Genomic DNA, 24754 nt, shown 5'->3' with positions numbered 1-24754 from the left:
CCTGACTGAGACATATCCCTGTTATCTACATCCTCTGGCAATAATGGTTGTGCATCACTCATTTCTTCCAACTGATGTGTAAATAACTCCTCTGACAGATCAAGTGGTAACTTGAGAGGTGCCCGAAGCTGAGCTGGAGGAGGATGGTGCGTCAAGGTTCCGAGCGGAAGCTGTAGAAAGAAGATTGGGTGTCCTGTGTTAGCCAGTCAACTATGTCCTCAGAACTTTTCGAGTTCAGGGTACGTGGCCTCTGAACACTGGGCATTATTATAGGGCCAAAGGGAATCACAGCACCACGACCATGACTGCTCCTGTGGGGTGGCCTGCCTCTGCCTGTCATATTTTTTAGATTAGTTTAGTTGTACTATGTGTGCAAGCTACTGTGACACCAGATATGAGTGGCACTGTGCACTGGCAGAAGTTGGCAGAATAGACGCTGTAGGCCTGACACAAATGCTTGCAGACAAATAACTGCTATTCAATCTATTACAGTCAAAATAGTTTTTTGTTTTTTTTATGTAATATACTGTGATGACACCAGATATGAGTTGCGCTGGTGACACTATGCGCTTGCAGAGCCTGAAACACACACGCGTGCAGGCAACTGACTGCTATTATATTAAATGCAAGCTACTGTTACACCAGATATGAGTGTGGCACTTGGCAAGTGGGCACAGTATACGCTGTGAGCCTGACACGTACGCTGGCAGGCAACTGCAATTAGATTACACAGAGAAAAAAAAAAAAAAGCAGACTGATGTTCTGGTCCTAAAAAGGGCTTCTTGGGGCGCTGTCCTTACAGCAGAGATCAGATGAGTCTTTCGGGACTGTAGTGGACACTGAATACACTTGCCTAGCTATCGATTTCCCTATTAAATCAGCAGCAGCTACACTGTCCCTCCTCTCACAAAGAATGCAGCTTCCGAATGAATCTAAAATGGATGCTGTCCAGGAGGTGGGAGGGTCTCGGAGGGAGGGTCTGCTGCTGATTGGCTGGAATGTGTCTGCTGACTGTGAGGTACAGGGTCAAAGTTTATTCAATGATGATGTATAGGGGGCAGACCGAACATCGCATATGTTCGCCCGCCGCGGCGAACGCGAACAAGCTATGTTCGCCGGCGAATAGTTCAGGACATCTCTACATATGATCTACCCTGTCAGATGAATCTTGTAAAAAATAAAAACAGTGCCAAAACAGCCATTTTTTGGGTTACCTTGCGTCACAAAAAACGTAATATAGAGCAATTAAAAATCATATGTACCCCAAAATAGTACCAATAAAACTGGCACCTTATCCCCTAGTTTCTAAAATTGGGTCACTTTTGGGGAGTTTCTACTGTAAGGGTGCATCAGGGGGGCTTAAAATGGGACATGGCATCTAAGAAGAAAAGGAAAGCCTTCCAAAAACCATATGGCTTTCCTTTTCTTCTGCGCCCTGCCTTGTGCCCTTACATCAGTTTACAGCCCTATGAGGGGTGTTTCTGTAAACCGTAGAATCAGGGTAATAAATATTGAGTTTTGTTTGGCTGTTAACCCTCAATGTGTTAAAGAAAAAAAATTATTAAAATGGAAAATCTGCCCAAAAAGCGAAATTTAGAAATTTCATCTCCATTTTACTTTAATTCTTGTGGAGCACCACAGGTTTAACAAAGTTTGTAAAATCAGCTTTGAGTAACCTGAGCGGTGTCGTTTCTACAATGGGGTCATTTATGGGGGGTTTCCACTATGTAAGCCCCACAAATTGACTTCAGGCCAGAAATGGTCCTTAAAAAGTGGGTTTTGGAAATGTATAATTGCTTTTAAACTTCTAAGCCTTCTAACATCCTAAAAAAATAAAATGACAATTCCAAAATGATGCCAACATAAAGTAGACATATGGGAAATGTTAAGTAATACATTTTTCTAACTTTTTGGTAAATTTGGGATTTTTTCCTAAATAAAGGTGAAATATATTGACTCATATTTATGACGACAATGTGTCACGAGAAAACAGTCTCAGAATAGCTTGGATAAGTAAAAGTGTTCCAAAGTTATTACCACATAAAGGGACACATGTCAGATTTGTAAATTTTGACCTGGACACTGGAGGCATCAATGACCCTTGGTCATGAAAGGGTTAATGTTGTAAAAGGTGGATCTAAGGGTATTTTTTGGCCTTCATTTTCATTTATTAGACTTTCTAGCGTCTCAATACATTTTTTCTTGCATTCACTTTGTATCATGTTCAGAGTTTAAATGCATCTTATGGAGAGCAAGTTTTCGTGCGAACAAATTAATGTCTTTTATCCAGGCAAATTTGTCACATTGTGGTATTGGTGAATGAAATGAAAAAGAATCCAAGGATCACCACCAAGGCCATCCTGGTGAATCTGGGCTCTGCTGGTGGCAATGTCTCAAGGCAGACAATCCAACGGACACTGCACAATGTAGACCAAGGAGGATGCCACTTCTCCAGATAAGGCACACAAAAGCTCGCTTGGTCTTTGCAAAAGCTCATCTGGACAAAGAAGAAAACTTCTGGTCTTCTGTGTTATGGTCAGATGAAACAAAAATTTAATTGTTTGATCACAATGATGTTTCCTTCATTTGGCGTAAAAAAGAAGCCTTCAACCCAAAGAACACCATCCCCACTGTCAAACATGGTGGTGGGAACCTAATGCTTTGGGAGTGTTTTTCAGCCAATGGACCAGGGAACCTAATCACAGTAAACGGCACCATGAAAAAAGAGCAATACATGAGGATTCTCAACGACAACAGAGAAACTTGGCCTTGGGCACCAGTGGACATTTCAGCATGACAATGACCCAAAACACACAGCAAAAGTGGTGAAGAAATGGTTAGCAGATGTAGCGGACCGTTCAGCACACAACTCCGTTCAGACGATATCCTCCTTTCCATGCACAGGCAGCTACTGCAAGCACCAGTCTGCCGAACTGCAAACTACACGAATCCTGGAAACCGCGGAACAGGAAAAGCATACAATCGGCTTACACTCCTGGCAATCAGCATACAATCCAATTCACCCAAGAACGAGACGACACTTCGTTTTGAGGTCAAGCAGAGCTCTTTAATGGGTTATTTTCCAGCCTTTTATGCAGGTCTCCTAGCAAGGGACACTCCCCCTGGGGCCCTTGTAAAAGGCTGTGACAGTTTATATTTTAGCCAATCACATGCATTTACAGTATTGAACCTTCCCAGCATTTGTACACAAAATCCCCTTCCCTCTGTCTGTAACACAATCAACAAAATACAATGAGCATTGTCTGTGACGCAATTAACTAACACAGAGACGCAATCCACAAAATACAATTATCAAATGTAATGGGCTAACTTAATCACTCACATGCAGAAAACACAAATTTTTCCCCCAAACACAGAAAACGCCCCAAAACCCCACATATCCCCATAATTTATACATCCATGGATAGCTCTGATCTGGGTGAACAACATATCCAAAAATCACCCAGATCTGAGCAGGGGTTCCCGAATTCCATGGAAGTCACATTTGGCCGGCCGCAAGCATGGCTTTTCTGCCCAAAACAGTTCCACAGATTTAAGCTGTGCGGCCGGTCTATCTTCTCCTTCAAAGTTAGTGTGGGCCATAATCCTGGGGCAGGAGGCGGGCAAACAGCCCGCTCCAAAACACCGTGGCGAAGTGGCTTTCGCCACATATCTTCCCATTCGGGGGGAGACTAACCAGGTAGCTGACCTTCTGTCGGTCAGTGCCTGAGTTAGTCGAGTCACCCACCCACAGTAAATTACAATCAATAAGGCAGCCCCCCCACAATAATATACAATCTGCAGTGCAGTCCCCCCCCCCAACACTTGGTTACTGCACCCGGGGAATTTTGTAGTTTGTTTCGGTCCCATGGCTTCAACATGGCTGTGTTGGGCACTGGTCTCTTGGCTTTGTGGGTCGCTGAGTGAGCAGAGACCGGCGGTACTCTGCCCTGGTGCCAGCGCTTCAGCTGGGGGGACCTGCAGGTAGACAAGCCTGGGACAAGGGGACAAAGAAGGGCAGAGGCCAACTGTGCTCTGCCCAGTTGCCAGCACTTCCGCTGGAGCAATCGGGGTATAGTCCTGCCCGGTGACAAAGGGAAAGTTAGGGCAGAGGCCAGCGGCGCTCTGCCCAGATGCCAGCTCTTCTGCTGGGAGGGGGTCAGAGGAAGCTAACGGCTCCTCTACTGACCTCAGTACCTCGGTAGGGGTCAGCTGTGGAGGGTAGGGATGGCTTACCTCCTCCTCCTGGTACTCACACTGCCGCTGGAGATCTGGGCCGACTGCCCAGCATCCCTGTAGGGCTGGTAGAGAGACTTCGGTCCCATCTCCCCTTGCCTGCCGGGAGTCCTCCCAGGACCAGTCTATGAGGTCCGCGACCTCCGGTACTTCTGGTCCCTGTTGGGGGAGAGGACCGACTGTCTCTTCTCCCATGAATACACACTGGCACTGGGGAGTCAGGACGGCACCTTCAGCTCCCTGGGACTCACTTGGCTGCTGGGGAGAGAGACCAACTATCTCTGCTCCCTGCAGGACACACTGCCGCTGGGGAGGAAGGACGATACCTTCAGCTCCCTGTGGATCACTTGGCTGCTGGGGAGAGAGACCAACTATCTCCGCTCCCTGCAGGACACACTGCCGCTGGGGAGGAAGGCCAGCACCTTCAGCTCCCTGTGGATCACTTGGCTGCTGTGGAGAGGGACCAACTGTCTTCTCTCCTAAGGGTACACACTGCCGCTGGAGAGAGAGACCGGTTGTCTCTGCTCCCAATACAATACTCGGCTGTTGGGGAGGTAGGACGGCACCTTCATCTCCCTGTAACTCACACTGCCGCTGGGGAGCAAGGACGGCATCTTCAGCTCCCGGGAACTTGCTCGGCTGCTGGGGTATCTCCCCCCTGTCTACCGCTGCCATGGCCTGCAGGTACTCTCTGATCCTCCACTTCACGATCTGCACGAGGCCCTCCGCAGGGTTGGGTCCCAAGAGAGACAGCACCCAATTAACCTCTCTATCAAACTCCTCCTGAGTGTAGCAGGGCTCCATGCTTGCTCTGCTGATTTAGGTTCCTTTGTAGATAGGGGCGCTGTACGGGTACTAGCGTTGCCCTCAGTTTGTAATCCAGGAACTGGTGTTGCCTTGTAGCTGTCCTTCTGGGCCGTGAGGGGCCCTTGTAAAAGGCTGTGACAGTTTATATTTTAGCCAATCACATGCATTTACAGTATTGAACCTTCCCAGCATTTGTACACAAAATCCCCTTCCCTCTGTCTGTAACACAATCAACAAAATACAATGAGCATTGTCTGTGACGCAATTAACTAACACAGACGCAATCCACAAAATACAATTATCAAACGTAATGGGCTAACTTAATCACTCACATGCAGAAAACACACATTTTTCCCCCAAACACAGAAAACGCCCCAAAACCCCACATATCCCCATAATTTATACATCCATGGATAGCTCTGATCTGGGTGAACAACATATCCAAAAATCACCCAGATCTGAGCAGGGGTTCCCGAATTCCATGGAAGTCACATTTGGCCGGCCGCAAGCATGGCTTTTCTGCCCAAAACAGTTCCGCAGATTTAAGCTGTGCGGCCGGTCTATCTTCTCCTTCAAAGTTAGTGTGGGCCATAATCCTGGGGCAGGAGGCGGGCAAACAGCCCGCTCCAAAACACTGTGGCGAAGTGGCTTTCGCCACAGCAGACAACAACATTAAAGTTTTGGAGTGGCCCAGCCAGAGTCCAGACTTGAATCCAATTGAGAATCTGTGGAGGGAGCTAAAGATCAGGGTGATGGCAACCTGAAAGATTTGGAGCTCATTGCTAAAGATGAATGGGCAAAAATACCTGTGGAGACATGCAAAAAAGCTGGTCTGCAATTATAGGAAGCGTTTAATTGCTGTAATAGCCAACAAAGGCTTTTCTATTGATTATTTAGAAGGGTATGAATAATTTTGGACTGAACACTTTTTGCTCAAATGTAAATAAAAGCTGAGAAATGTTTTTTTTCCACAATAATTCCTCTTGTACATCGTCTTATTATCTTTTGGGAGACACCTATGTAATTTCCCGTCAAAAAATGACTCGCTGGTTAAATAAAAGTAACTTTAAGTCAAAATTTGCCAGGAGTATGAATAATTATGGGCAGCACTGCATATAACACCCCTGCTTCAATAAAAAATGTTAGCAATCGATGTGGCCAAATTGCTGGCTCCAGATATAAAAGCTACTCTGGAAGCGACAGTCTCTTCAGCCTTGCAACAGCTTCCAAGAAAGGTGTCACAGCATACTACACAGATAGTTGATCTGGAACAAAGAGTTGTTCTAGTGGAAGAGGAACTGGAGAAGGCCCAGACCCAAGTGAGAGAGGTCCTGAGAAACAATCAAGTCCTCAAGGCCAAAATAGAAGATCTAGAAAACCGTTCTAGACGGCGCAATCTCAGAATTGTGGGCCTACCAGAGTCTATACTGCCCAACCAGCTACCACAGATATGTGCGATAGAAATACCACAAGCTCTAGGGCTACGGGGCCCTTTCATAGTGGAAAGAGCGCACAGGCTGGGTCCTTTGAAGCCACGCGAACAAGAGCTAGGCAATCCCAGACCAAGATCGGCCATTGTGAAATACTTGAATTATGCAGAAAAAGAAGCTGTTCTGAATAAGTACAGACGAAGTTCACAAGCGCTAATGGTGCGGGCCATAACATTTTACTTTTTGGCGATTACTTCGCAGAAGTATCAAAGCGCAGAAGAGCATTTTCAGACATCTGCTCGCAGCTTGTTCAAAGAAAAAACAAGTTTGCACTACTGTACCCGGCAACACTGAGAGTATTTCACTGGAGCTGGATAAGGACTTTCCTTATTCTTTATGATATTTGCACAAAGACACAGTGGTTGGAACCAAAGATCTCAAATTTGGACTCATCAGACCAAAGCACAGATTTCCACTGGTCTAATGTCTAATGTCCATTCCTTGTGTTCTTTAGCCCAAACAAGTCTCTTCTGCTTGTTACCTGTCGTTAGCAGTGGTTTCCTAGCAGATATTCTACCATGAAGGCCTGATTCACACAGTCTCCTCTTAACAGTTGTTCTAGAGATGTGTCTGCTGCTAGAACTCTGTGTGGCATTGACCTGGTCTCTAATCTGAGCTGCTGTTAACCTGCGATTTATGAGGCTGGTGACTCGGATGAACTTATCCTCCGCAGCAGAGGTGACTCTTGGTCTTCCTTTCCTGGGGTGGTCCACATGTGAGCCAGTTTCTTTGTAGCGCTTGATGGTTTTTGTGACTGCACTTGGGGACACTTTCAAAGTTTTCCCAATTTTTCGGACTGACTGACCTTCATTTCTTAAAGGAATGATGGCCACTCGTTTTTCTTTACTTAGCTGCTTTTTTCTTGCCATAATACAAATTCTAACAGTCTATTCAGTAGGACTATCAGCTGTGTATCCACCTGACTTCTCCACAACGCAACTGATGGTCCCAACCCCATTTATAAGGCAAGAAATCCCACTTATTAAACCTGACAGGGCACACCTGTGAAGTGAAAACCATTTCAGGTGACTACCTCTTGAAGCTCACCAAGAGAATGCCAAGAGTGTGCAAAGCAGTAATCAAAGCAAAAGGTGGCTACTTTGAAGAACCTAGAATATGACATATTTTCAGTTGTTTCACACTTTTTTGTTATGTATATAATTCCACGTGTGTTAATTCGTAGTTTTGATGCCATCAGTGTGAATCTACAATTTTCATAGTCATGAAAATAAGGAAAACTCTTTGAATGAGAAGGTGTGTCCAAACTTTTGGTCTGTACTGTATATACTCTTGTTTGGGGGTCTGCATATATTGCTCTCAAGTTATTTAGAAAATCACCTGTAAGACCTACCCTGTCTAGTACTTCCTCGAGCCAGGCCCAATTCACGTTATCAAATGCTTTCTCTGCATCGACAGCTAGAAGAGCCGGGTTGGCTTATTTCTTTGTGATACCCACCCCTCTGTCCATCCAATGCTATTAAAACCCTTCGTATGTTCGTGACCGCTGATCAGCCTTTAATAAAGCCTACTTGGTGGGCCTCTATCAGATCTGGTAGGAATATAGCCAACCTATTGGCCAGTATTTTCGATAACAATTTTACATCTTGATTTATGAGGGAAATTGGCCTATATGATCCTGGTTGGGTCAAGTCTTTTCCCTGTTTTGGAAGTAGTTTAATATAGGCCATTTTACCTGACGTTGGTATATCTTTACCCTTCAGAATTGAGTTAAATAACCCTGTGAGGGTTTGCGAGATTTCATCCTCTAAAGCCCAGTAAAATTCAGCAGAAAATTCTTAATTGTTATTTTCAGTTCTTCTTCTGTTATCTCCCTATTAATAGAGGATAGCGCCTCCGATGATAATCTGGGCAGACAAATCTTCCCCAGAAGTTCCCGGACTCTCCCCTTACCATATGGGTTTTGGGCGTAAAAGGATTTTAAATAATTTCCCAATATCTCAATTATTTCTTTGGGATGAGTGTGAAGCGCACCCGCTCTATCCTTAATAGGGTGCAAATGGACTTGTCTAATGAACATCCTGGACAGGCGGGATAATAGCTTTCCTGCCTTATTACCATAATGGAATAATTCAGCTTTTTTGCGATCCCCGGTCCACTTAGCTCGGCTTTCCATATAATAGTCATAATTGTGTTTTGCTGTGATCCAAAACACTTTATGCGCCTCCGACGGATCATGTAGGAAAGTTGTGTATGTCTCCCTCAATGTATTTGTCGCTGCCTCAAGCTTTGTACGTAGCTCTCTCTTCTTCCCCGCCGTATAGGCTATGATACGCCCTCTTAATACTGCTTTAGCTGTGTCCCAAAACAAAGAAGGATTTTGTTTGTGGCCACTGTTATCTTGAGAAATCTCCCACCACCATCCCCGTAACCTGTCTATAAAATCGGCATCAGCCATTAAGTGTTGTGGTAATCTCCAAATATAATCTGTTCCTTTCGGAATATCTTCATTTACATCCATTACAGATGGATAAAACCAGATCAGATATCTCTGAACTAGTGATCTTCGACATAAGGTCAGGAGACACTAACATATAATCTAGTCTTGACCAAGATATCTGAGCATGTGAGAAATGCGTATACTCTCTCTCCTCTAGGTGATGATGTCTACACACATCTATCAAACCAGTAGACTGCAACAGCAGAGAGAGGGTATGAGCACCCCTGGAATTATTATGTTGCTTGGGGACCTGTTGGCGTCTATCTTCTTATTCGTCATGTACTCTATTAAAATCTCCAGCCAGTAAAATATGACCCTTCCCCTCTTGCAGCAGATTTGACTCTAGATTGCGATAGAATCCATGTTGCAATGAGTTGGGGGAATAAATGTTATACAGGTCCTTCTCAAATAATTAGCATATTGTGATAAAGTTCATTATTTTCTGTAATGTACTGATAAACATTAGACTTTCATATATTTTAGATTCATTACACACCAACTGAAGTAGTTCAAGCATTTTATTGTTTTAATATTGATGATTTTGGCATACAGCTCATGAAATCCCAAATTTCCTATCTCAAAAAATTAGCATATTTCATCTGACCAATAAAAGAAAAGTGTTTTTAATACAAAAAAAGTCAACCTTCAAATAATTATGTTCAGTTATGCACTCAATACTTGGTCGGGAATCCTTTTGCAGAAATGACTGCTTCAATGCCGCGTGGCATGGAGGTAATCAGCCTGTGGCACTGCTGAGGTGTTATGGAGGCCCAGGATGCTTCGATAGCGGCCTTAAGCTCATCCAGAGTGTTGGGTCTTGCGTCTCTCAACTTTCTCTTCCCAATATCCCACAGATTCTCTATGGGGTTCAGGTCAGGAGAGTTGGCAGGCCAATAGAGCACAGTGATACCATGGTCAGTAAACCATTTACCAGTGGTTTTGGCACTGTGAGCAGGTGCCAGGTCGTGCTGAAAAATGAAATCTTCATCTCCATAAAGCTTTTCAGCAGATGGAAGCATGAAGTGCTCCAAAATCTCCTGATAGCTAGCTGCATTGACCCTGCCCTTGATAAAACACAGTGGACCAACACCAGCAGCTGACATGGCACCCCAGACCATCGTCTGTGGGTACTTGACACTGGACTTCAGGCATTTTGGCATTTCCCTCTCCCCAGTCTTCCTCCAGACTCTGGCACCTTGATTTCCGAATGACATGCAAAATTTGCTTTCATCCGAAAAAAGTACTTTGGACCACTGAGCAACAGTCCAGTGCTGCTTCTCTGTAGCCCAGGTCAGGCGCTTCTGCCGCTGTTTCTGGTTCAAAAGTGGCTTGACCTGGGGTATGCGGCACCTGTAGCCCATTTCCTGCACACGCCTGTGGATGTTTCTACTCCAGACTCAGTCCACTGCTTCCGCAGGTCCCCCAAGGTCTGGAATCGGTCCTTCTCCACAATCTTCCTCAGGGTCCATTTACCTCTTCTCGTTGTGCAGCGTTTTCTGCCACACTTTTTCCTTCCCACAGACTTCCCACTGAGGTGCCTTGATACAGCACTCTGGGAACAGCCTATTCGTTCAGAAATTTCTTTCTGTGTCTTACCCTCTTGCTTGAGGGTGTCAATGATGGCCTTCTGGACAGCAGTCAGGTCGGCAGTCTTACCCATGATTGCGGTTTTGAGTAATGAACCAGGCTGGGAGTTTTTAAAAGCCTCAGGAATCTTTTGCAGGTGTTTAGAGTTAATTAGTTGATTCAGATGATTAGGTTAATAGCTCGTTTAGAGAACCTTTTCATGATATGCTAATTTTTTTAGATAGGAATTTTGGGTTTTCATGAGCTGTATGCCAAAATCATCAATATTAAAACAATAAAAGGCTTGAACTACTTCAGTTGGTGTGTAATGAATCTAAAATAGATGAAAGTCTAATGTTTATCAGTACATTACAGAAAATAATGAACTTTATCACAATATGCTAATTTTTTGAGAAGGACCTGTATATGGTAAGGAGTCCTACCGTAGTTTCCAAAACTATCTTAATCATTCTGCCCTCTCTATCCACTGTGGTGGGCTTTATCTCATACTGTAGTTGTTTATGTAGTAAAACAATCACTCCTGCCTTCCTTCCCGAAGAGGAGGAGCCTAACACCTGCCCAACCCAAAACCTGCATAATCTCCAGAAGTTCTGTTCCTCAATGTGCGTCTCCTGCAGCAGAGCCACATCTACCCTGAGCTTTTTTAAGTGCTTTAATAGGTTTACTTGTTTATATTGGGACTGTAAGCCCTTCACATGCCAAGTGGCAATTCTCACATTGTCTCTGTTGTGGTGGTCTGCGCAGTAGACACCCCTCGCCGAAAACAGACTGACTCCCAAAATCTCTTATGTATCTTAACCTCTTCAACATGGAACATAAAAAAGACCCTCAACCAACCTCCTGTCCCTCACCCCTAAACACAAAACTACAACTGTGTAAACTCAACGATATCGCCCATTTTCTAGACTTTATTCGCACATGTAAGAGTATAGTCGTTGTCACTATTCAACTTGTACGCTCTAATTTCTTTTTTCCCTGCTCCCTCCATTCCATAGCCCCTCGTCTGAGTTACTCTAAATATCCTCCCTCTTGTTATTACTCTCCCATTCACAACTAGAGCCCCATTTCCTCCCTACTCATGTATCCCACCTATGTACTTAAAATCTGCCGATACAACCTAATACAAATCTATAACATTGCAAGAAGGGATAGCTTATTCCTATTCAAGATCTCACGTGTCTCCATGCCTAATAGAGCCATCCCTCAGTCCCAACTCTAACTTTGGCTCTGGGATTGCAGGTCTTCTGATCTCTCCCTAAAGCTTGGCGATCTCGGGGATCCGCGTTTCGTCGGCGCCATCTCGCGTCTTCCTTTTCCCGACGAGGTGCTTTTCCTTGACGGACTCGCAGAAGAATAGATTCCATAGATTTACAAGAGTATGGTAAGTCCTGTTCTGGAGCTAACCTTAAATCATCCTCCTGTGATTCTGGGGTCGCTTTTTAGGGGGCGACTGGTGTATCACACCAGTTTAAATAATTTTTTCCAATACCGTTTGTCACTGTGTGTAGCAGAGAGAACGCAGCAAAACGGCAAACAAATGCTGCAGTACCTAAATGCACTATATAGAAAGTATATTATTGGTATATCACACCCCGCTTCTATCAGTTTTTTTGGGGGGCGACTGGTATATCACACCAGTTTTTTCTAATTACGTTTGTCACTCTGTGTAGCTGCAGTATCGCTGCAGAACCGCTCACCTTTCCCTACACTGACAAAAGACTGAATGTAAAATGGCGGCCAGATTGGGTCTATTTATAAGGTAGATGGTATGTCCATGTGCTGAAACGTCTCAATTGGCTGTCCTGTACCACCTGATAGATGTGCAATTGGTCAAAGTTCTTCACAATATGAAAGAATATGGCGGACGCGAATATCTCCATATGTTTGCATGTTCGGCGAATCGCGAACGGGCAAAGTTCGGCGCAAACCGACCGCTGGGCGAACCGCAAGGCCATCTCTAGCCTTAATACAGTTCCTATGTTTATGTGTTAAAGACAAAAGCAGAGTTATTTACTGTGACATCATGTATTGGATTTTATATGACTGTTATATTTTGTGTTCACAGAAGCAGAAAAAGATAATATAATGGCGGTCATAGAGTAGAAGGAGTGGCACTGCATTTAACAAAACAAATCCCTCTTTATATTGAGGAAAGCGTCACCAGGGTACTTGGCGGTGATATATATGCGACATCCAGCTGCTGACAATGTGTCACGAGGGTGTCAAGAGCCACGTCTGACTCCGTTATACCCGGGGTCAGGAAGTCGCAGCGGGTGGCTGCGCGCTCTATGTCTAAAGATAGTGCTGTTTTAATCAGAAGAAGTTCCTGAAACTCATATCAATAAAGCAGCCAATGAAAATATAGGAATGTCATAGATTTATTGATTTACATACATTTTATATATAGGATATTGGCATTAGAAATGCCGTCATGTTGACTCATCGTTAGTTATGGTATTTGGAGGTCCAGTCATTGCTTTTCCACTTGGGCCCAGGATGTCTACACTTTCCCAGTTGTACCTAGAACCAGATCTATAGGTTGCTATTTACAAGGACTAACTATGGGGAGGAGAAGCTGGTGAGACATTTGCTCTGGGTTCTGGGCCACCGCACATTGGTCAGAGTATTTAGATACTGGCCTAGAGCAGACAATACACTGAGCCTACTCAAGCCAAACTGAACCCTTCACCCACCAGGCCTGTGCAGTCAGAGGCACCCACACTGAGCTTTGGCATCCATAAATACTTTTACAAAAATCAATACAAGAAATTTTGAACAAATATTTGAAAATCCATAAATTGCTGGGACTGTTCCTCCATCTAAACAAGCCTAATCTTTTTTTTTTTTTTTTTTTTTTTTTTTTTTTTTCAATTTAAGTATCTTTATTATTTTTTTCCAACTACAAGCAGTATAAAAAAGGACATCAGATCACAGGGAATGAGCACATATAACAATTACATGTAGAATGTATCGCTTACATACCATAAAGCAAACATATATAGCGAGATGTCTATAATCAGGATAGCCCAGCCTTGATATCGATTCTCTGGCATAGATATCAAACCCCAAGCAAAACCCATCCCCCCCCCCCTCATCACCCCCCCACCCATCCCACCTGGCTTGGTGCGGCCGCCACAAGGGGCGGCGGAGTGCTCATGCCCCCCTCATAGATATTTTCTTCAATCCTTTTCAATATCAAACCTGCTTAATGTGGACTGTGTTGATAGAGTTTATCCTGTAGGGATGTATAATGATTTGTTAGGTTGTAATTTTGCCATAGTCTCCACCGATAAGTAGTCATCAGTTCTAATCCAGATATTGCTACTAGCTGTTTCCCCTCTCTATACGCCCATTCCTATGACATCGCTCAATCCGCGTCGTTTCATGCCCTCAAAATGTGTTATTCTCGTCATTAGACTTTGCCATTCATTTATTGTTGGCGATCTATCTTTCACCCACTGTCTCATGATTAACACCTTAGCCAATAAGAATCCCTTCAACCAGTACGCCTGTTCATTTTTGGTGGTTTTGTTTTTGTACTCAGGGGGGAAAAGTCCAAGCACAGCTACTTGGATAGTCAAGGGGGGGCTATTCCTACTGTTTACCGCCATTGTCTGAAATAGGCAGCCCCAAAAGGTCCTAATAGCGGGGCAGTCCCACAGCATGTGTACAAGCCCTGCGGCTACGAGGGAGCATTTCAGACAACTAAATTCCTGACCGTTATTGATGTACATTTTGGATAATAGACTTGGGGTAACATATAGACGATGTATTATTTTAAATTGTATGAATCGGTGTTGTCGTGAAAGGGAGGCCTTCTTAATGTTTTGGTATATTTCCCGCCATTGTGAGGGGTTACATTCCCCAATGTCCATCTTCCATTTATCTACACTTTTGAATTTAGTGATAGTGCTTAATTCCTCAATGAATCTCCTATATATTAGTGAAATCTTAACTTTATTCCCTACTATATTATAACAAAATAGTAAAAACCCCTGGGTAGCTCTTGTCAGAGGTGTTTTTTTGAGCGTGTATGCTGATGCGTGTTGTAATTGACAATATCTATAGTGCTCTAGTGCAGTTATTGGTGCTTGTTGTATCAGTTCCCTTATTGGTTTGATTTTCCCTTTCGTGTATATATGTGAAACTAATGTGATGCCTTTTCGAGTCCAGTATTCATTTTCGTTAAGTGTCAGAAATTCTGTTAGCGCGGGATTATCCCATAGCGGGGAGAAGTCCAAAATTTGAGGAGCACGAATCAGTACCTTGATTTTATTCCAGGCTTTCTGTAGCGCGGCCCCAATGGGGCAGGAGTAATCTGCGCGCTGAAGCAGCCCGGATTCCAATATACTAAAAATGTTATTTACGTGCTGTTGGCGTTGACCTAGGATATGGGATAGTAATACTCCGTCCCCGGTGTTAACACACCATTGTAGTTGTGCACACAGATAGTAGATTTGGAAATGGGGCAGGCCTAGGCCCCCATTACTTGCGGCCATTTGCAAATATTGTAATTTGATGCGGACCCTTTTTCTGCCCCATATCAAATCATTTATCAAGCGATCAATCAGATTGAAGACACTGTCCTCAATCCAAGCAGGGCAGGAGCTGACCGTGTACAATATCCAAGGCAACAAAACCATTTTAATGAGCGCAATCCTATTAATCTGCGAAAGCGGAAGTTTCTGCCAAACTCTTATTTTGTCTTTTATTTTCCCAACTAGAGGGGTAATATTTAGCTGATTAAACTCCCTAATATTATTGCTAATTTTTATCCCAAGATAATCTAAGTGGTCTGTTGGGGCAATAATTCTAATCCTGAGGTCGTTCGGGGGGGGCATCCGGTTCAGGGGGAAGAGTACAGACTTTACCCAGTTTATCTCATATCCGGCAATTCTGCCGAATTCCTCTGTTATCCGCATAACATCGGGGACGCTTCTCCATCCATCATTCAGGTAGAGTAAAACGTCGTCTGCATATAAACAAATCTTATCATCCGTCCCTCTCCCCCCAAAACCCACTATACCAGGTTCAGCCCGTATCCTGCAGGCAAGGGGTTCCATAAAGATTGAAAAGAGGAGTGGAGAAAGGGGGCATCCCTGACGTGTTCCCCGCTTTAGGGAGACAGCCGGGCTGAGCACCCCGTTAACCTTAATTCTGGCAGTTACTTCACTATATAACAATTTAACCCATCCAATAAATTCCTGGCCCAGATTCATCCTATACATAACACGCCAGAGGAAGGGCCACTCGACCCGATCAAACGCCTTAGCGGCGTCCAATGATAGGATCGAGCGGTCCTCCCCCCCTCCAATCTGAGTATTAAGGATGGTCCGGCGTATATTGGTCTGTATCTGTCGCCCAGGAATAAACCCTGTCTGGTCTACATGGATCAGGCGGGTTATTACTTTTTTTAGCCTGTTAGAAAGAACTTTTGCGATTATTTTATAATCTGCATTAAGCAGTGATATTGGGCGATAGTCCTCCACTCTGTTGCCCTTTTTCCCTTTTTTGAGGATCAGTGTAACCGTTGCTTCGGTCAACGACGGGGGCAGCTTTCCACATTTGCTAGACTCATTTAGGACCTGCAGCAATCCAGGCAAAAGTACCTCCGCATGGCGCTTATATATGCCAAATGGGAGTCCATCCGATCCAGGCACCGAAGAACCCCGGGTCTCATGCAGAGCCGCCTGTAGTTCCCCCAAAGAAATGGGGGCGCTCAAGGGGGCAGAGTCGGAGTCCGACAGCGCCGGGATCTTGACTTGTTCTAGGAAATCATCTATTTTAGTCACTGTATCTACCACGCCGGATCGATATAGATTATCAAAGTGATTAAAGAACTCTGCCACCATCTCCATTCCTCTTTCCAATGTACGCCCATCACCTGTCAGTATTTGTCTAATTCTTTGGGGGGGTTTTTGATTCGCTATAATAGAAACCAATAGTTTACTCGGGGTGCCCCCCTCGCAGAAATCTTTATAGCCCATAAAGAATAATTGATTCTGTGCTTTTTCCTTCATGAAGGTAGTATAATGATCTTTGGCAGATTTTAACTTGGTGCGCGTATTCGCATCATTCCGTACTCGAATACAGCCCTCCAAGTATGCAATATTTGTCTCCAACTTTTTTTGTTCCGCAAAGAATTCATTTTTTTTCTTTTTTATTCTAGAAAAATAAAGCCCGCGCATAAATGCCTTCATAGCATCCCAAACAAAGTGGACGTGTGCTGTACCGCTGTTCTCTTGCCAAAATTGTAAAAGTTCTTTATCTATCCCAACGGAGTCGTTTAGTATGGTTAGCCAGTGTTCATTCAATCTGAACGATCTGCTAATCCCGGTTTGTTGTCCGGTCTTCATCACCAGTAAGATCGGTGAGTGATCGGAAATGCCGTGTATCTCATATGTCATTTTTAAGATAGATTCAAGCATCTGCTCATTGGCCAAGGCCATATCAATCCTGGACATAGCGCTGTACGCTTTACTAAAGCAAGAGAACACCTGTTTATTGCCATAAAGCCATCGCCAAACATCTGTTAAACCTATCTCCTCACAGAACCCACGAAGTAAGGCATGTTTTCCCTGCGCACTTTTCCGGGCAACTGAAATTCTATCCAGCGCCGGGTCAAGCACGCAGTTAAAATCACCGCATATTAATATCGGAGAACGCTCTATATTGTGCATAAAAAGCGCCAGCTGCTTTAAGACTGTCATTGTAAACGGTGGCGGAATATACAGAAAAGCAAGGACGCACTTTCTGCCATTCCATTGGGCAAAGAGGAAGATATATCTCCCATCTCTATCAATCAACTGGTCAAGCAGGGTAAAATCAATGCTATGATGTATATACACGCTGATCCCTCGGGAGTATGCCGAGAAACCAGAGTGGAATTGATGCCCTGCCCATCTCTTTATTAAGTATTCAGGGATATTAGGTGTAGCATGCGTTTCTAGTAAAGCAACTATTGCAGGGAGATGTCGAATAATCAAATCGAAAACCACTACCCTTTTCGTTCTATCAGCCAGTCCACGCACATTCCATATCATGACTCTATTATTAGTCATATCATGAATTGTGAAGGAGGCGTCCGTCGCCCCCCAAAGGCAACCGCCACCAAGCCAGGGTCCCCCCCCACCCTCTATCCGCCCACCCCCTTTGACCCCCACCCCCCGGCAACCCCCTTACTGGTTCACTGATGCAAAGCATCGTTGTCAACCTCTTACATTTCGCCCATCCGTCCATGGGTCGCCCCCGCTGTTCCCCCACCCCTTGATTGAGTGGCATTCCTGCCACATCAACCAAGACCCGGCGTACAAACCCTGACAGAATCTAGCCATTCTAGAGTTTCTCTAGGGGAGTGAAAAAACATTACGGTATCTCTATACACCACTCTTAACTTAGCGGGATATAACATGGAATATTTAATATTTCCCTCGCGTAATCTTTTCTTAATATCAAAATATTCCCTACGCTTACTTTGGGTATCCCTAGAGAAGTCGGGGTATATCTGTATGGGGTGTCCATCAAGTATAGTGTCAGCTAGATCCCTCTTGCGTCGAAGCACCCAATCTCTATCACTGGAAGAAAGTATCCTAATTAGGATGGCTCGGGGGGGGCCACCCGGCGGGGTCTTTTTTGCTGGAATTCTATGCGCTCTCTCCACACATAGTGCAGGAGTATCACCGCCGGATCCTAGCGTTTCAATCAGCCATTTTTGCATAAACGCCACGGGGTTCCCCCCCTCTACCCCCTCAGGAAAGCCCACTATTCTGAGATTGTTACGGCGTGCCCTATCCTCCATATCAGTTAGTCTTGCATTAATCCGTTTATTTTCTTTGTCCAATTCTTCTATTTTTTTGACATCTGTAACTGTTCTGTTTGAACCTTGGATAACCCAGTTTCTACAAGTGAGATGCCGGCCCTAATTTGGTTCATATCTTCTCTAATGAGAGTAAGTTCAGTCTGTAGTGTCTGTACGGTGGTGGAGACGTCTAAGACTGATTGGTTGGTGGTCTGCACTACCAATAATATGTCCGTTAATTTGTTCTCAATAATGTCAAATCTCATGCACTGTTCAGTCTGTATAAGTGGGTCTATCTGTATTTCCGCCAGTTCGGGTATTTTTTTCCCCCCCCTCTGTTTCGGTGGAGGCGATTTCAGGTATTTATCCATTCTCGCCTGTGGACTGCTACCACCGCCCGCCCTAGGGGATCCCGTACCCCCGGATCTCCGGTTGTATTTAGGAGGCATATTGTCAAGTTTTTCAAGCAAGGGTACACCATATACTATTCCAAAAGCAGACGCTCTCTCAGTGCCGCCCCCCTGGCGAGGATATCCCAGCGCTGTTTCAGCGTCCGGTTTTGTAATTGTATCAATCAAATGGCAAAATGAAATTTCTATGCAACCTGACGTTAATTTATACAGACCCGTCTAGGAGGGGGGTATAGCTATAGGCATATACATATATAATAGACCCAACGCTTGTTTACATGGCATAAAGAAACAATAGATATCAAAAAACTTAAGCAGTAGCAAACTGTGATCGCAGGTGTCGGGCGTGAGCCAGACACCCATTTAAATCAATGGTACAAACAAAGTCAGTAGTGGTGGATAAGGGTCACGGACACCGTCACCACGCATCACATGTACCCAGGTGATGCCTGGTGACCATTAGGGCCCCTGATTGACGTCAGCGAATAATGTCCATCGCGGAAGCTCCAGAATAGTGGAGGGTAATCCCTCATTTAAATTGCCGCAGAGGAAGTCCAATCGATCCGGCCAAGCTCGGCACATTAACGTAGAGGTGGCCTCTATTAGCTTTTTTTTTTTTTTTTAAAGGAAAGTGTCAGCAATAGGCCCCCATAGACCCTAATATGTTCCTTATAGTTTTAGATTCTTCGGCACGTATTCAATGTTCATTCGTCGTGAGGGAGTATGTGAAGGCTGCTGCCGTTAAAGGGTTAAATTGACATCGACTGGGGCTTGAGGAAAATCCATATAACGGCTAGCCACATAATTGGCATATGCCCACGTATCAAAAAGGAGTGTCGGGGTTCCAGCCCTCCGTCACCAACCATCAATTTCATAGGGGGTTATCACGGGGGCTATCCCACACAGCCATTCCAGCAGTATATGCGGGAGTCCTGCTCCTAACCAACCCAATAGCCGATAATCAACAGATAGGCAAAAACTGTACCGTGCAGGCGGCGGCTATCCGTGCACACAGGATTAGAATAAGCGACATGGGTTAGTAGGGAGGGGTGACAATGGGCGACTTGACACACTTGACACAGAGGCGAGGGGCGACACAGAGGCGATCTCACCAATCTTCAGTAGCAGCCCGCCATCAAATACATCCGGCACTTCACTGCACACATGACAAGTATCCCTCAGTCATCCATAGCCGGCGATCCCAACGTGCAGCAGACGGCACCCGGCGAAACCTCTAGGTCCACCACCGGCAGGTGAGCGCCGTATCATAAGCCTCAGTCCGCATTCTTCCTCCAGGACAAGACTGCAGGGCGGCCGTCCGGCCGTTCAACACCTCCACCTATTCCCTGCTTCGGTCAGGTTTTCAAAAGACCGCGCTCGAGGCTGCAGAGCAGGGGAGAGGGCCAGGACGCCGAGACGCCGAGTCGAGCGGGTGGGCGGTACCCATGCGGACGTGCAGTACGCCTACGCAGCTACTCCGCTACGTCATACTGCTCTGAAACAAGCCTAATCTTAATTTCTGCATGCTTGTACGAGTAGTTATGCCCTCTGGCAGTATGCCAGTTGATGCCATCTGCATAGGATGTGTGCTCTCCTAGGTGGTAGAGTCCATTAAGGTTTGCCCAGTGACAATTGCTATACCACCAGCCACCTTTATACGTTATGGAACAACTGTGCTCAGAAAGGTTGTTGTCTTCATCTTTAGTAGTAAACTTCATGTTGTTTAGACCTCTCATAGAATCTCCTGCAAAATGACAGACACATATTGAATATCAGAATCGTTCCATCGGGCACTCCACTACCCTAAGGAGGAAGTGTAGATGGATTTATCCACCCCTGTATAAGCCGGCTCCCTGAGTTTCGGGCTATGGGTCCCGGAGCAGCTCTTACTCGCGCCTATCCATGTGCGTGCCGGAACCGTAAGTCATACTCTATCTTTTATTTCGGCCTTATTGAACTGAATGGAAATACGCTTGTGTGAATGTAGCTACCCTATACTGCCCCCTATTCTAATTTACTGGCCCTAATGCTAATATTACTGCTAACCATAATACTGACCCTAATATAGTAACCCTAAAACTGACCGTAACCGTAACTATAACCTCCAATACCTCACACGGTGACCATAATATATGACTGTCTGCACATCTGTACCCACTGCATCTTTTATACCTCACACCTGACACATAGTATACACACAAAGTACTGATACGTCAGGTACGAGGTATAATAGATGCACTCTGTACAGATATATAGTATATACAGCAGTGTACTGATACGTCAGGTACGAGTTATAATAGATGCACTCTGTACAGATATATAGTATATACAGCAGTGTACTGATACGTCAGGTACGAGGTATAATAGATGCACTCTGTACAGATATATAGTATATACAGCAGTGTACTGATATGTCAGGTACGCGGTATAATAGATGCAGTGTGTACAGATATATAGTATATACAGTAGTGTAGTGATATGTGAGGTACAAGGTAAAAAGATGAAGTGGGTACAGGTATATAGTGAATATAGCAGTGTACTGATATGTGCGCTACGAGGTATAATGCATGCAGTGTGTACAGGTATATAGTATACAAAGCAATGTACTCATCTGAGATATGAGGTGTAATTTATAACTCATACCTGACATATCAGTCTACTGCTGTATATACTATATATCTGTACCCACTGCATCTATTATACCCCGTACCTCACATATCAGTACACTGCTACATATACTATATATCTGTACACACTGCATCTATTATACCTCGTACCTCACATATCAGTACACTGATGTATATACTATATATCTGTACACACTGCATCTATTATACCTCCTACCTCACATATCAGTACACTGCTGTGTATACAATATATCTGTACACACTGCATCTATTATACCTCGTACCTCACATATCAGTACACTGATGTATATACTATATATCTGTACACACTGCATCTATTATACCTCCTACCTCACATATCAGTACACTGCTGTGTATACGATATATCTGTACACACTGCATATATTATACCTCATACCTCACATATCAGTACACTGATGTATATACTATATATCTGTACACACTGCATCTATTATACCTCGTACCTCACATATCAGTACACTTATGTATATACTATATATCTGTACACACTGCATCTATTATACCTCATACCTCACATATCAGTACACAGCTGTGTATACTATATATCTGTATATACTGCATGTATTATAAAAGTATAATAGATGCAGTGGGTACAGATATACAGTATACGCAGCTGGTGTACTGATATATGAGGTATAATAGATTCAGTGGGTACAGATATATAGTATATACATCAGTGTACTGATATGTGAGGTATAATAGATGAATTATGTACAGATATATGGTATATAAAGCAGTGTACTGATATTTGAAATACAAGGTGTCATTTTTACCTGCACATATCAGCTCAGTGCTGTACATACTATTCATACCCACTGCATCTATTATACCATGTAACCATCAGCAACAGGTAACCAGTGACGTTACACCTTCTGCTACCCGCTGCTTTCTAGCTTCTACCGAGTATTATAATACAGTGTGTGTACACTGTATTCAGGGGGCACATAGAAGAGGCACTGTACATAGAGAGGGCACATATAAGGGGTACTATACATAAAGGGGGCACATATACGAGAAACTATACATAAAGAGGGAACATAGAAGAGGCACTATACATAAAGGGGGAACATAGAAAAGGCTTTATACATAAAGGGGGGAACATAGAAAAGGCTCTATACATAAAGGGGGCACATATAATAGGCACTATACATATAGGGGACACATATAATAGGCACTATACATAAAAGGGGCACATAGAAGAGGCACTATACATAAAAAGGGCAAAGAGCATGTGGCACTAGAATTAGGGGCACTGTGTGTGGCACTATAAACAGGACATGTGACACTGTATAAAGAGGGTACAGAGCATGTGGCACTATATACAGCGGGCACAGAGCATATGGCACTATATACAGAGGGCGCAGAGCATGTGGCACTGTATAAATAGGGCACAGAGTGCGTGGCACTATATAGCGAGGGCACAGAGTTTGTGGCGCTATATGCAGTGGCCCCAGGGTATGTGGTACAATATACAGAGGACACAAAGCATGTAGCACTATATACAGAGGGCACAGAATGTGTGGCACTATATACAGAGGGCACAGAGTATGTGGCACTATATACAGAGGGCACAGAGCATGTGGCACTATATACAGAGGGCATATGGCACTATATACTGAGGGAACAGAGTATGTGGCACTACCATTGGGGGCCCTGTGTGTGGCATTAATGGTTCTGTTATATTCAGGGCTCAGCATGTGGCACTAAGAGAAGTTTGTGTTAGTATGCAGGGTGCCAATGTGTTGTGTGGGGTGTCGCTCTGGTAGATAGGGTAAGCGGATGCAGTACAGAGGCAAAAGACAAGTTCTTAACGCAAAACTTCAGTATTTATTCACACTTGAGGCAAATACACACTTGAAGTCTTGGTGTTACTTCACACACAATGGAAAGTACATCTTGGTGTTACTTCACACAAATTGGAAAGTTCATATAAGACAAGACACCTTGATGTCAGTTCTGCCTCCAGCAGTCCACGGCAGGCTTTAGGGGGCCTATTTTCTCGGCCCATGGGTCTCAGCCCCCCAACCTAGCACCAAGCCTCAGATCCCAACACAGAGATCCTGAGCCCAGCTGCCTATTTAAGGACAGCCAGGTGCTGCCAAAAACCTGGACCAGCAATTAACCTCTTAGGGACGCACGACGTACCGGTACGGCATGTTTCCCGAGTCCTTAAGGACCCATGACGTACCGGTACGTCATGGGTTTCAACCGCGATTGCAGCGCGGCGGGGGTTAATCGGAACAGAATGCCCGCTCAAATCATTCAGCGGGCATCCTGTCACAATGCCGGGGGGTCATGTCACCCCTCCGTATCGGCGATACGATCAATTCAGACTTGCGGTTTGCGGCTTTTACCTGTGGTTGCGGCGGTGATCTGGCGTGCCATCGTGTCCCCATGCGGCTGTGGGGGGGACCCGATGGCATAGAAGGCAGCGCGATGTCTAAGGAAGGCATCCCGCTGCCTTCTGGTGAAGAGCCTGTGAGATCCAGCCCCCTGGATCTCACAGACCCCGGAAGTTGTATGAGTAATACACACAGTATTACTTATACAGCCAATGCATTCCAATACAGAAGTATTGGAATGCATTGTAAAGGAATATACCCCCCAAAGTTCAAGTCTCAAAGTGGGAAAAAAAAAAAAGTGAAAAAAAAGTTGAAAAAGTTAAGTTTTCCCCCCGAAAAAATGAAAGTTTCAAGTAAAAATAAACAAAAACATCATTTTCCCCAAATAAAGTTAAAAACTAATTGGTAGAAAATAGGGGAAAAAAAATAAGTATACATATAAGGTATCGCCGCGTCCGTATCGACCGGCTCTATAAACATATCACATGACCTAACCCCTCAGATGAATACCATAAAAAATACAAAATAAAAACTGTGCTAAATAAACCATTTTTTTGTCACCTTACATCACAAAATGTACAACAGCAAGCAATCAAAAAGTCATATACACCCCAAAATAGTGCCAATCAAACCGTCATCTCATCCCGCAAAAAATGAGCCCCTACCTGAGACAATCGCCTATAAAAAAAAAAAAACTATGGCTCAGAATATGGAGACACTAAAACATCATTTTTTTTGTTTGAAAAAAGCTGTTATTGTGTAAAACATAAATAAAAAAAAGTATACATATTTGGTATCGCTGCGTTCGTATCGACTGGCTCTATAAAAATATCACATGACCTAACCTCTCAGATGAACACCGTAAAAAATAAAAATAAACCATTTTTTGTCACCTTACATCACAAAAAGTGTAATAGCAAGCGATCAAAAAGTCATATGCACCCCAAAATAGTGCCA

Source organism: Bufo gargarizans, chromosome 6 (genome assembly GCF_014858855.1).
Source record: "Bufo gargarizans isolate SCDJY-AF-19 chromosome 6, ASM1485885v1, whole genome shotgun sequence".
Taxonomy (NCBI): domain Eukaryota; kingdom Metazoa; phylum Chordata; class Amphibia; order Anura; family Bufonidae; genus Bufo; species Bufo gargarizans.
This window is presented reverse-complemented; position numbering follows the sequence as displayed.